Below are 15,149 nucleotides of genomic sequence, written 5' to 3' on the forward strand. Positions count from 1 at the left end.
GATGGTAATTTTTTTCTCTAATGGATGGAACAATAAGACCATTACTAGAGGTTATAAACTCCTCTTATCCCAAGTAGAGGGTGTGTGCACACACACTTCAACAGTTACAGCTCAGCAGAAACTCTTAAATACCTGAAACTTTCCAACCTCTGAAATTTGGGACCAGTGCACTTTAATCATGATTAAACTCTACCCCTTTTAGGAAGATGGGAAAGAAAAGCCAAAACATACCTGAAAAGTTATCCACATATGACAAAGGACTACAGGAGTTTACTTCCTGAAGCTGAACCAGTCTAAATTTGTTCCTATGCGTGATTATCAGCTCTACACACATGAATCTCTCATAACCTTGAAAGGGACATTCGATCCCATTCATTTAGTCAAAGAGAAGCTTCTCTGGAGATCAGAACCTCTTATGGCTCAGATGATCATATAATTAATTATTCAACCTGAGAAGAATTGACAATTTTAATAAATATACAAGGACAAGAGTCATACACCATGACTGGAACATATGGTCACTCTGATGATTATATTCAAACGGTGTCTTGCCTTTGCTGTGGAGATAAGAAAGGAAGGTGGTTATAGGAGTTCTTTTAACTACTTATACTCTGCAACTTACGGGAAAGTCTGTTACTTTTCTTTTTGAAGAAACAGAGGACTGAGGAGGGTTACACATCCGCTAGTTTCAAGTGGCCGGTCCCAACCTTTCTTTCATTACATTTCCTGTCAGGTTTTGAAAGACCACTTCACTCTAACTGAAATAATTACCACTGTGCACATCCTGCTTGTGTGTACAAGGGGATAAGAAGGATAGAGGAACAAGTGAGAATGAGAAAATATGTTTTGCTATTTTTCTTGAGGGGTGCATTAAGTTGCTTTTATCCTTCCTGTTGAAAGTTGGAGAAACAGTATTCAGGTCCTATTCAGACCACTTACATCATTTGTTGTATTGTCTTCATTAAGAACCCTTGTGTGATGCATCAAAGTAAAAATCTTTCTTTGTTAAAGACTGTTTACCTCATTGTGATTAGTGGGAATGCTAATCAGCCAAAGAAGAAAAGGAAAGATCATGCAAGGACTAAAATAAATAGTTTGGTAAAGGGAACAGCTTTATTCTAGTCCTTGAAAACTATTCTATCCATATCCTTTTTTAAAAGGCTTGCAGCATAAAACATCCCCAGTCCTTCTCTTTAGTCCCTTGATTCTATTTAACACTTGTTCCAGAACATTTTATAGCCATTCAGCTTGGTTTCCATTGATTTCTTTAACTGTGCTCAGAAAATATAATCACAAAATGTTCTCATGCCATTTGGGGTTCAAGGAGAATGTATAATAGTGTTCTTGCAAAAATGAAAACCTTATTTGCCCTATAGCCTAGGCTAGATACGAAACATTTTTAAAGGAGAAATGAACAAATGTCTTCTCTATTATTTCGTCCTTATTAGATGGATGGATAAGAAACAGGCAACATTCTTGGTATGGGTAATATAAGTAAATTATAACGTACAATTGGCAGATTTCTCAGTGGCTTTATTGGTCTGATGTCATCCATACATAAGTGGGCAAGAGATACTTAAACAGAAGGAAAATTTCTGGGGTGGCTCAGTCAGTTAAGCATCTAACTCTTTGTTTCAGCTCAGGTAATGATCTCCCGGTTCAGGAGTTTGAACCCTGTATCAGTCTCTGTGCTGACAGTGTGGAGCCTGCTTGGGATTCATTCATTCATTCATTCATTCATTCTCTCTCTCTCCTTTCTCTCTCTGCCCTTACCCTGCTAGTGCTTTCTCTCTCCCTCTCTAAGTAAATAAACATTAAAAAAGAAAGAAAGAAAATTTCTAATGCAGTTTGGGCTGAGAGTAGCATTTAACACAGTAACACTGGAGCGTTGCAGTGATGAGAACAGGCCCTCCTCAAATATTTCCACAGTCCTGAAGCACATATTTATTTCCAGGGCAGTTACGAGAGGTGCATGTTCTTAAATTCTAGTACTCTACAGATGCATTAATACTAATCAGAACATAAATCATCATAGCTCTATTAGGACAGTTTATGAAGATTCTGAACCTAAAATTTGATCTTTCAGCAAGTGAAGAAAGTGATAAAGAATTCTCTTCGGTTAGTGTACTCATCCTGACACAAAAATGTTGCTCATTTGACCTAAGTCACATACAAATTAAAAACAGCTGGACAACTCAGACACAGGAGATGAACACAGAGAGACCATCAAGATGAGGACCAATACTTCCCCTTAGCCCCTCCTAGAAAACTTTCACCTGAACCTTGTGAAGAGAATCAGCGTGAAATCCCACTCCCATCACACTTGATGGCAACTTCACCCTTCCAACTGTGGGGGCCAAAGTCCTTGGGAGTCACCATTGATTCTTGCATCTTATAGCCAGTCCATCAGGAAATCTTAATGGCTCTATCTTCAAATGTATCCAGCATCTGACAAATTCTTACTAGCATCACTTCCCCTACCCTACCCAAGCTACCATACTTTCTCAACTAAATTATTGCAGTAGCCTCCTAAGGGGTCTGTTTCCAGTTCTGGCTTGCCTAAGGCCTACTTTCAATCAAATAGCTGAAGGAATCATTTTCTTTTCCTTTCTTTTTTATTTTATTTTATCTTAGGAGCAATCATTTTAAATTTTTTTAATGATTATTTATTTTTGGGAGAGAGAGACAGAGAGCGAGCAGGGTAGGGGCAGAGGGAGAGGGAGACACAGAATCCAAAGCAGGCTCCAGGCTATGAGCTGTCATCAGAACCCAACGCAGGGCTTGAACCCATGAAGTGTGTAATCATGACCTGAGCCGAAGTTGGATGCCTAACCGACTGAGTCACCCAGGCGCCCCAGGAGGAGCAATCTTTTTTTTTTTTTTTTTTTTTTAACGTTTATTCATTTTTGAGACAGAGAGAGAGAGCATGAATGAGGGAAGGTCAGAGAGAGAGGGAGACACAGAATCTGAAACAGGCTCCAGGCTCTGAGCTGTCAGCACAGAGCCCGACGCGGGGCTTGAACTCACGGACTGCGAGATCATGACCTGAGCTGAAGTCAGACACCTAACCGACTGAGCCACCCAGGCGCCCCAGGAGCAATCATTTTAAAATTAAGGTAGATACTGTTATTCATTTGCTCTAAATTCTTGAAGAGCTCTTCACTAGAACAACAACTACATTATATTTCTTATAATCATGTACATGATCTACACATATTGGTGCAGTATCACCAAGCATCAGTCAATAATCCTACAAGGCAGAATAGACTGCCTCCAATGTATTAATGATATGACTTTATGGATCCAGAAAGTCGTCACTTTAAAAACCCTCTCTTGGGATGCCTGGGTAGCTCAGTCAGTTAAGCATCTGACTTCATATCTCACGGTTTGGTTGATGAGTTTGAGCCCCCCGCTGGGCTCTCTGCTGTCAGCTCAGAGCCTGCTTCAGATCCTCTGTCTCCCTCTCTCTGCCCCTCCTCTACCTTGCAATGCTCTTTCTTTCTCCCTCTCTCTCTCTCAAAAATAAATAAACATTTGAAAATGGAAAAAAAAAAAAAACCTCTCTCTTGCTGATAGATAATAGAAATTCAAGTAGAGGGGTTTACATGTCTGACCTATGACTTTGATCTTCATTAAACAACAAATATATTTCAGAAGGACAAAACATGTGTGCTCTTAGAAATTATTTATGTTAAAGAATGTATACATTTCTGATGTCATTTTTGGCAGTAAACTATGATAGAAAAATAATATGGATGTTTCAGTATGGAGAGAAGGAAATGGAATCAAACCGTAGAGAATAAAGAGGCAGAAAACCCAGACCACAAATTTCAGCTGTGTCATTATTCTACCCTGGGCCAAAAGTAAAAATGACTTGCATTTACAACATAATGGCGTTTTAGGGGTGCCTGGGTATTTCAGTCGGTTAAGTGTCAGACTTCAGCTCAGGTCATGATCTCGCAGTCTGTGAGTTCGAGCCCTGTGCTGACAGCTCAGAGCCTGGAGCCTGCTTGGGATTCTGTGTCTCCCCCTCTTTCTCTCTGCCCCTCCCCTACTTGTGCTCTGTCTCTGTCTCTCTCTCTCTCTCTCTCTCAAAAAGAAATAAAAACATTTAAAAAATTAAAATGTAATGGCATTTTTAAAATGCACTATCAAAAAATAATAGTCCATGTTTATTGCAAAAATTCAAGTAATACAAAAATATAGATTAAAAAAGGAATCTTTACCCCTGGCTCTTGTTCTGTCCCACTCAAGACATATTCCTTTAACAGTTTAGTACATCCTTCCACTGAAATACATTTCAGTTGAAAGTATACTCCTAGTGCTAACTGAGCTCAGCTTTAACACTCAGCTCCATTATACCATTAAGGTTATTTTCCACAAGATCATCCTAGCTTCTGTAGACTATTTGAAGGTAATTATTTTACTAAAAGAAAGAAGAGAGAAAGAGAGAGAGAGAGAGAGAGAGAGAGAGAGAGAGAAAGAAAGAAAGAAAGAAAGAAAGAAAGAAAGAAAGAAAGAAAGAAAGAAAAAGAGGATCCACATGTAAAGATGTAAAAGATCTTCCACTTGGTCTCTCAATGTCTGGCAAACTAGCTCATTAAGCAATTTTTTTTTTTGCTTTTTAAAAGTTTGAGATTTTTGTCAAAGGTCATGCATTCTTTCACAAGAAGGAAATAAGATGCTATTTTTCCAGTGGAAAATTTACAGAATTACTTTCCTTGTTTTTGACACTGAAAATACACTTGGATAAATTAATGATAATTTCTGTGATTGTTTGAATCCTTTTTCAGCGACAGGCTCTGTGTTAAGAAAGCACTCTTCATGACCCATCTCTTGTAAGTCCTCATAACCAGGAGAAAGTTTTATTCTGATTCCACAGATTATAGTTAATGACTAGAAAGTACTCGAGGTATTCCAAAATTCAAAACGAGTATAAGTTCAAACCAAGGTCTCTCTGATTTATAGGAATTGTCTACATAATATTACATTCAGATTCTTTCACTTCTGGTTTTTCACCCTGGTCTTCAAATTTTCAAAAAATGCGTTTTGGGCTAAAATCTTTCATATTTTTTGGTAAAACAAAAGGGAAATACTTTTCTTTTGAGAGAATGGAGGAGTAACCAAACTAATAAAGTTACGACAATCAAAGCAACATAGCATAACTTTATATATCCAAGCCCAGTTAAGTCATATTTTTTGTTTCTTTGAAATATTTTTAGAATATGGAAAAAGAAATAGAAACCAAGAGAGAATACGACTAGAACGTAAACTAAACCAAAGTCAGAAGGCAAACTTCTAGACTGAGATGGGGTAGAAACAAGCAGACCGATGTAGTTGAACCATATTTAGAAGTGGGGGAAAAATCATCTCTCATTTACCAGGACAGGACGACAAATAAGTTTTATCTCGTGTGAACCCCATCTGATTGATAGTACCGCCTGGAGGGTAGTGCTCAAAGGGATTCTAAGGCTCTGCTTGGGGGCAACTGAAAACTACTAGGAGATATTGACATGTCTAATTTGAACAAACAGTAGGGAATGGCAACATATATTTTATGGAGACAAAGAAGAAATGGAGAATCATAGTAACTGAGTACTTGTTTTGCATCAGGTGCTTTTATGCACATTCTCTTACTAAATTCTCATAGATCCAATGAGGTTAACACTATATCTACACTAAATAGATGAGGAAATCATTCTCTAAATGACACTTCGAAAAAGAGGGAAAGAAACAAAACTTTGTAATAGAAGAGAAGGGAAGGTGTGTACAAATAACCAGACCTGCATATGAAAAGTTTTTGTGAAGTGAACTTCAGTAAGAAGTCATGTACACTAATGTCTCCCTACCACATTGCTTGCAGTGTTTCCAGCACTTCTTATATTTAAGTAGCACAAATATTCAGCAGTCTAAATTGTCTCATTATTCAAGATGTACCATTATGCTAATTATAACTTCTTTATAAATGGTGAATAATTTTTCCCTTTGGAAATTATTTTAGTTGGAAAGAAACTTGACTCAAACTCTCTGATTACTAGTCCTAGACCACAAAAAGATTATTTTAGAACAATCGAAAGGGAAGCCAATGAGCCCAAGAGTACAGAACTCACCAGCAATCTTAGCCACTGATATACTCTGCTACTGATAACTGGATCTGCCATCTTGGATTAGCCATTCTCCCCTTTGGGCCTCTGTTTTCCCACAGGGGATTGGACCACTCCTTATAAGGTCTATGTAGACTCCCAAATGCTGTGGCTTCTATAAGTTCAAATGCAACTCTTACTAGAAAGAGTCAGAGAGGCTTTGCTGTGAATAATGAATAATTTTGTCATTAAAACCACAATTAGGTACCACCTCACACCTATCAGAATGGCTAAAATGAACAACTCAGGCAACAACAGATGTTGGTGAGGATGCAGAGACAGGGGAACACTTCTGCACTTTTGGTGGGTATGCAAACTGGTGCAGACACTCTGGAAAACAGTATGAAGGGTCCTCACAAAATTAAAAATAGAACTACAGTATGATCCAGCAATTTCACTACTAGGTATTTATCCAAAGGATACAAAAATGCTGATTCGAAGGGGCACATGCACCCCAATGTTTATATAGCAGCACTATCAACAATAGCCAAATTATGGGAAGCGCCCATACGTCCATCAACCGGTGTATAAAGATGTGGTATATACCTATATACAATGGAATATTACTCAGTGATCAAAAAGAATGAAATCTTGCCATTTGCAACAATATGGATGGAAGTAGAGTGTATTATGCTAAGTGAAATAAGCCAGTCAGAGAAAGACAAATATCACATGATTTCACTCATGTGGAATTTAAGAAACAAAACAGACAAACATAAGGGAAGGGAAGGAACAATAAGATAAAAACAGAGAAGGGGACAAACCTGAAGAAACTCTTAAATACAGAGAACTGAGGGTTGCTGGAGGGGAGGGAGGATGGTCTAAGTGGGTGACGGACATTAAGGAGGACATTTGTTGAGATGAGCACTACATGTTATATGGAAGTCATTAACCACTGGGTTCTACCCCTGAAACCATTATTACACTACATGTTAACTGGAATTTAAATTTAAAAAATAAATTAAATAAATAAATAATTTTGCCTGGGAATAAAGAATATATTTTTTCTGTTCCTTTTTTAAGACATATTGGGCATCTCCTACCTGAATGCCCTTTGTTGGACACACAGACTCAGGGAGAATCACTCACTCATGCCATGTTTATGTACTGACCACTGCCTATGAGTAAGGCATTATGGACCTATGAGAGGAATTTAAAATTGCATCAAGTATAAATGTGCTCTAAACCTAGGAATAATCAAGGTACTTACCTAACTAAAATATGTATCAGAAAGTAAAAAGAATCATAAGAGCTATATAAATAAGTTGCTATGGGAGATAAAACGAAGGACACATACCTTTTGTGGGGCCATGGAGATGATAAAAGAAGTTTCCATGGGTAGAGCCTTGTGAGCAGGCCTTCAGAAACAAAGAATCCTTGGCCACATAGGGAAGAGTGTGAAGAGGAAGGGGATCCAGGCTGATGATCCCCTGTGAGCAAAGGCAAGGAGGTGGGCAAGATGGGCAAGGAGGTGGGCAGAACAAAAATGGAGAAAAGTATAACATTCACCTTGGCTGGGCTGAAAGGGCCCTGCAAGGGAATACTGGTCAATGGCGGTGGAAAATTGTACAGAATCTTCAAGGACAAACAAAGGAGTTAAAGACCTTATTGTCTAAGTTAAATCTTTCTGAGCAGGAGAGTAAAAATCTTGGCCATCTGCCAGATATTTCTGGCAGCAGAATGTAAGGTGAAATGGACTGACAAGATCCTGGGGATGAGGATGTCAATCAGGAATTATTCCAGTGTCCAACCAAGAAATGACAAGTGCCTGGATCAACATCATCACAGGGAGAACTGGAGGGGGCACCCGCAACAACTCATAACAATCATAACAGCTTACATCTTTTGGGTGTTTCCTGTGCACATTGCAGTGCTCTGAGAATAAGTAAGGAACTCATTTCATCCTCACAAGAGTGCTTTCAGGTAAGTTCTTGTATCTTAGTTTTACAGATGCAGACACTGAGGCACAGAAAGGTTAAAGATTACCTCAGGGCACCCATTAAGGAATTCAACCTCTGGTTCCAGAACACTGTTTTTAACCATTCTGGTACACCATATCCTTGCAGAAGTGAGGGTGACACGGCAGGGTCACTGAGGGAGAATGATAGGAAGGAGGAAGGGGGATCCAGGTTGATGCTGAGACTTCATGCCTGGCTGCTGGGAAGGGAGAGGAGCAGTTGTCAAAGGAAGGAGGAGGAGAGAGGCAGGCAGGTTGGGAAGAAAGATGGCAAGTTTAGGGCATGTTGCTCTGAAATGGCTGCTGTGAATGAAGGTAAATAGCAACAATAAATGGAAGCCAGGAACTTGAACGAGAGTTGAGGTCAAGGATAAACTTACCGGGTGAAAGTTGATGCCAAAACCCTCTCTAAGCAGAGAGTGTGGTGAGGGAAATCTTATGACAGGTGCTTGGGGAGCCTTTAAATGGAAAAGAAGTGAACAGAAGGGGTTCAAATCCAACACTGTTCACAGAGAAAAGGAATAAGACTGGAGAGCAAATACTATGGAAACTAAAGAAAAATTTCTCCAAGTGGGAACACATAAAGATGTCAATGGCATTAGAGAGCATCTAAGGAGGCTCTTTCCAGTGAGTTTGAGATTCCATAGGATCTCAAAGAAGCAATGTCATTTCCACAGAAATTTAACCCATGATCAATGACATGGAGAAAATCCATTTCGTCATTGAATGCAACTCATGCTAAAGAGGCAGAAATGGGCAAATCGTTACCTAGATACTGTTTCTCTCAGGAAGCCATTTTTTGTATGTGTGAAAAATAAAATAGGTAGATAAATATAATACGTGATGAGCAAAATAAACATTCCCAACTTACCTATGGCATCTGCTCAACTCTTTAGAAATGCATTACCAAGTGATCAATTTCACCAACTAAACGGTAATCCAAAGACCTCATTTGCTAGAAAAAAACAAACTGTGAACTGCTCAGCCCCACTTGCCACGGCATATGCTATTGCACCCCACATAAAATATGTGTGAATTCATTTTTGAATTGAGTCAAGTACAGGAACTCCCACCCCCAACCCCATCACCTGATGGTTAATTATCCTATGGGAAGGTGTATGACTTCATGTCAAGTAAGCCAAGGGTAGGGACTCAATAACTGTCCCCTCCCAAGTTTTCCCTGATAAGCCAAGCTGACACAGCCCTAGTCTTCTCAGTTCTCAGCCTCAAAACCTGACTTAAACTGGACCAGTGATTAGAAATGATGTGTCCTCAGACAAGAACACAATACAGGAATCTGCTTTACAGGCATGTCAAACTACATTTATAACTCCAATTTTCCCTAATTCTCAGAGGTCACCCTGACGTTTGTGAGAACTGGCAGTGACCACCCTGTAACAACCCATCTATACTCCGTATTTATGCTGCTATTGCATCATTTTTTATTGTTTTTTGTTGGGGTGTCAATAACACTTTTCAGGAATACAATGATATAACCAACATAAAATGCTGGAAGGAAGAAGAAATGTCAGTGATTAAAAGCCAAAGAGATTCATGTTTAGAAAATGAAATAAACACCAGTTACATAATTCCCAAGAATGGTCCCCTGCCTGGGCAGGAGCCCACCTCAGGTTCAGAGCCTCTGTTCCCCCAAGACCCTCTTCTGTCTGTCTTCTGGGCGGCAGAATTCAACTCAGGAAGGAGCATAGCTGTCATCTGATAAAACACACTGAATTTCCAGTGAGGAAAATTAACTGTCTTTACAATAGTGCTCTTGACATAAATATATTGTATATTTAACGCTAAACCGCCTACTAATTTGCTTTAAATTGGCCTAATAATAATTATTATTTAAAGATATGGCAGTGAAACAGCCTTTGCTTTTTGAAAAGCTAATTGTGACAGCAGGTGCTTTTTATGCCACTCTAATCTTTCCTATAAAGATCATTACCACTTAATTATAAATGGCAGCTGCATTGAGGGTGTTTTGGTGCATGATGATGGTTTGATTGATTATTGGAGTTTCAGTTCCACAATGTTAACGAGTCTAGCCTGTTGGGATTCCCAAAAAGCATCATCAAGATTCTTAGTATCAGCACACATGAGTTCATTCTGTCACAAACTGACAGCTATGAGGTAATGTTTTATATAAAACACAAAGACAATTATCCTTTCCTTTTTGGTCAAGAAATTAAAAAAAAATAAAACATTTGTGTGTGGGCTTTCAAATAACATGTTTCTTCAGCTTCTAAATCAGATATTGCAGAAAACCAATTTAGAAAAAGTGTTTTGTTTGAAGGATATTATTATATTTAAGGAGGAAAAGGAGTTTCTAGAATTTAAGGAGAAAATGGTGATGGTAATACATCTGAGACTTTTCATATTTTTATATATATTTTTAATGTTTTATTTTTATTTTTGAGAGAGAGAGAGCAAGAGACAAAGAGACAGTAGGGGAGGGGCAGAGAGAGAGGGAGACACAGAATCCAAAGCAGGCTCCAGGCTCTGGGCTGTCAGCACAGAGCCCAATGGGGGCTCGAACTCATGAACCACAAGATCATGACCTAAACTGAAGTTGGGTGCTTAACTGACTAACCCACCCAGGGACACCAGACTTTTCATATTTTTAAAAAGTAATGCCTATATTCCTAGAAACCCAATTTTGATATTTTGTCCAAACTATATATGATAAACATAAAAGTGAGCAGATGTGGTTACTTATCCTTGAAACTGATGAATACTTAGGTCAAAGACTCTACAATCTACATTTGTGAATCTACATTTGTTTTCCATCAGAGAGGGAGAGACAGAGACAGAGAGAGAGATTGAATACATCAAATTCAGCAGGGACATTTTGTCCTCTTTGGGAGCTGAGACCAATATAGCAAGAACATATACAATTGTCACTGTCCCTAAACTACTCCCTTTCTAACTTCACTGCCTCTGTCCCCCTACTACTCCTTTTCTAACTTCTTAGGCAAATTCCTAAACTTCTTCATGGCAACATTGCCTAATCTATAAAATGATGCTTACAGTATGACCTGATGTTGCACAAACCAAACGGTAAAACCTATGTTCTTAGAAGAGTTACTGTCACATATGAAGTATTTAAATATCACAGGAGAAGGGTGCCTGGGTGGCCCAGTGGGTTGAGCGTCCCACTTCGGTTAGGGTCATGATCTCACAGTTCGTGGGTTCGAGCCCCGCATCGGGCTCTGCGCTGATGGCTTGGAGCCTGGAGCCTGCTTCGGATTCTGTCTCCCTCTCTCTCTCTCTGTCTCTCTCTCTCTCTCTCTCTCTGCCCCTCCCCCACTCGAGCTCTGTCTATCTTGCTCTCTCAAAAACAAACATTAAAAATTTAAAATAAATATTACAGGAGACTTTACAGTCATTATCAAAGAACTATATGTTTTTATGGAGCTTCTTCTCAGGGTCAGACACTCTACTGGGTAAAAGAATGAAATATGACCTCTCTTTTTTTTCCCTGTTTTTCTTTATTGTCTTAAGTTTTAGTTATGGTAAAATACATATAACAAATATTTTACCATCTGAAATGTGTTTATGTGTTCAGTTTAGAATCCATCTTCTAAAATTATTTTTTTAATATGAAATTTATTGTCAAATTGGTTTCCATACAACACCCAGTGCTCATTCCAATAGGTGCCCTCCTCAATACCCATCACCCACCCTCCCCTCCCTCCCACCCCCCCATCAACCCTCAGTTTGTTCTCAGTTTTTAAGAGTCTCTTATGCTTTGGCTCCCTCCCTAACTTCTTCTTCTTTTTTTCTTTCCCCTCCCCTATGGTCTTCTGTTAAGTTTCTGAGGATCCACATAAGAGTGAAAACATACGGTATCTGTCTTTCTCTCTATGACTTATTTCACTTAGCATTTAACACTCTCCAGTTCCATCCACGTTGCTACAAAAAGGCCATATTTCATTCTTTCTCATTGCCACATAGTATTCCATTGTGTGTATAAACCACAATCTCTTTATCCATTCATCAGTTGATGGACATTTAGGCTCTTTCCATAATTTGGTGATTGTTGAAAGTGCTGCTATAAACATTGGGGTACAAGTGCCCCTATGTATCAGCACTCCTGTATTCCTTGGGTAAACTCCTAGCAGTGCTATTGCTGGGTCATAGGGTAGACCTGTTTTTAATTTTTTGAGGAACCTCCACACTGTTTTCCAGAGCGGATGCTCCAGTTTGTATTCCCACCAACAGTCCAAGAGGGTTCCCGTTTCTCCACATCCTCTCCAGCATCTATAGTCTCCTGATTTGTTCATTTTAGCCACTCTGACTGGTGTGACGTGGTATCTGAGTGTGGTTTGGATTTGTATTTCCCTGATAAGGAGCGATGTGGAGCATCTTTTCATGTGCCTGTTGGCCATTTGAATGTCTTCTTTAGAGAAGTGTCTATTCATGTTTTCTGCCCATTTCTTCACTGGATTATTTGTTTTTCAGGTGTGGAGTTTGTTGAGCTCTTTATAGATTTTGGATACTAGCCCTTTGTCCGATATGTCATTCGCAAATATCTTTTCCCATTCTGTTGGTTGTCTTTTAGTTTTGTTGATTGTTTCCTTTGCTGTGCAGAAGCTTTTTATCTTCATGAGGTCCCAATAGTTCATTTTTGCTTTTAATTCCCTTGCCTTTGGGGATGTGTCACGTAAGAAATTGCTGTGGCTGATGTCAGAGAGGTCTTTTCCTGCTTTCTCCTCTAGGGTTTTGATGGTTTCCTGTCTCACATTCATGTCCTTTATCCATTTTGAGTTTGTTTTCATGAATGGTGTAAGAAAGTGGTCTAGTTTCATCCTTCTGCATGTTGCTGTCTAGTTCTCCCAGAACCATTTGTTAAAGAGACTGTCTTTTTTCCATTGGATATTCTTTCCTGCTTTATCAAAGATTAGTTGGCCATACTTTTGTGGGTCTACTTCTGGGGTTTCTATCCCTCAGAAATACAAGCAATTATCAGGGAATACTATGAAAAATTATATGCCAACAAACTGGACAACCTGGAAGAAATGGAAAAATTCCTAAGCACCCATGCACTTCCAAAACTCAAACAGAAAGAAATAGAAAACTTGAACAGACCCATAACCAGCGAAGAAATTGAATCAGCTATCAAAAATCTCCCAACAAATAAGAGTCCAGGACCAGGTGGCTTCCCTGGGGAATTCTACCAGACATTTAAAGAAGAGATAATACCTATCCTTCTCAAGCTGTTCCAAAAAATAGAAAGGGAAGGAAAACTTCCAGACTCATTCTATGAAGCCAGCATTACTTTGATTCCTAAACCAGACAGAAACCTAGCAAAAAAAGAGAACTACAGGCCAATATCCCTGATGAATATGGATGCAAAAATTCTCAATAAGATACTAGCAAATCAAATTCAATGGCATATAAAAACAATTATACACCATGATCAAGTGGAATTCATTCCTGGGTTGCAGGGCTGGTTCAACATTCACAAATCAATCAATGTGATCCATCACATTAATAAAAGATAAGAACCATATGATCCTGTCAATCAATGCAGAAATAGCATTTGAAAAAATTCAGCATCCTTTCTTAATAAAAACCCTCAAGAAAGTCAGGATAGAAGGAACATACTTAAACATCATAAAAGCCATTTATGAAAAGCCCACAGCTAACATCATCCTCAGTGGGGAAAAACTGAGAGCTTTCCTCCTGAGATCAGGAACACGACAGGGATGTCCACTCTCACCACTGTTGTTTAACATAGTGTTGGAAGTTCCAGCATCAGCAATCACACAACAAAAGGAAATCAAAGGCATCAAAATTGGCAATGATGATGTCAAGCCTTCACTTTTTGCATATGACATGATATTATACATGGAAAACCCGATAGACTCCACCAAAAGTCTGCTAGAACTGATACATGAATTCAGCAAAGTCACAGGATACAAAATCAATGTACAGAAATCAGTTGCATTCTTACACACTAATAATGAACCAACAGAAAGACAAATAAAGAAACTGATCCCATTTACAACTGAACCAAGAAGCATAAAATACCTAGGAATAAACCTAACCAAAGATGTAAAAGATCTGTATGCTGAAAACTATAGAAAGCTTATGAAAGAAATTGAAGAAGACATAAAGAAATGGAAAAACATTCCATGCTCGTGGAGTGGAAGAATAAATATTGTTAAAATGTCAATACTACCCAAAGCTATCTACACATTCAATGCAATCCCAATCAAAATTGCACCAGCATTCTTCATGAAGCTAGAACAAGCAATCCTAATATTTGTGTGGAACCACAAAAGACCCCGAATAGCCAAAGTAATTTTGAAGAAGACCAAAGCAGGAGGCATCACAATTCCAGACTTTAGCCTCTACTACAAAGCTGTAATCATCAAGACAGCATGGTATTGGCACAGAAACAGACACATAGACCAACGGAATAACCTCTTTTTTCTAAGCAGACTACAGCCTACAGCAGAAAGTTTTTCCTTGGCTGCTAATCTATGAACGAATCTTGTATTTTCAAAGGTTTGTAAAGAAAAACAAAGAATAATATGCAGCAAAGACCTGTAGGGCCCTCAAACTTTAAAATATTTACTACCTGGGTGTACCTAGGTGGCTTTGTCAGTTGAGCATACGACTTCAGCTCAGGTCATGATCTCACGGTTCATGGGTTCAAGCCCCATGTCAGGCTTTGCACTGACAGCACAGAGACTGCTTTAGCTTCTCTATCTCCCTCTCTCTCTGCCCCTCCCTCTCTCTCTCAAAAATAAATTTAAAAATTAAAATTAATTAATTAATTATCATCTGGCCCTCTACAGAATAAATTTACCAAGTTCTACTCAGGAAGCATTCTCAGGCTAGTGAGACAAACTAGTAAGTACTACAATAAGTGCTCCATAAGGAACAGAAAATATCTGGAGAGGGAACAATAGACTAACAATCTTGCTGAGGACAGTCAGGAGAAAGTCATAGAAGGCCTTGCAGTAGTGGTTATATTTGAACTAGGACACATGTATTGTTAGAGTAGGTAAGATCTCAACAGCCTGAGAAGATAA

General features: G+C 38.8%; 1 protein-coding gene across 10 annotated transcripts in view; it reads right to left on the minus strand.

The window, feature by feature from the left end:
• The window catches only part of LOC147584351 (uncharacterized), a 477,282-nt gene that overhangs the window by 301,249 nt on the left and 160,884 nt on the right, over positions 1-15,149 (minus strand). The gene's annotated exons all lie outside the window — the stretch shown is intronic.

This window comes from Puma concolor, chromosome A1 (assembly GCF_028749965.1).
Source record: "Puma concolor isolate L17-30 chromosome A1, mPumCon1.1.hap2, whole genome shotgun sequence".
Taxonomy (NCBI): Eukaryota; Metazoa; Chordata; class Mammalia; order Carnivora; family Felidae; genus Puma; species Puma concolor.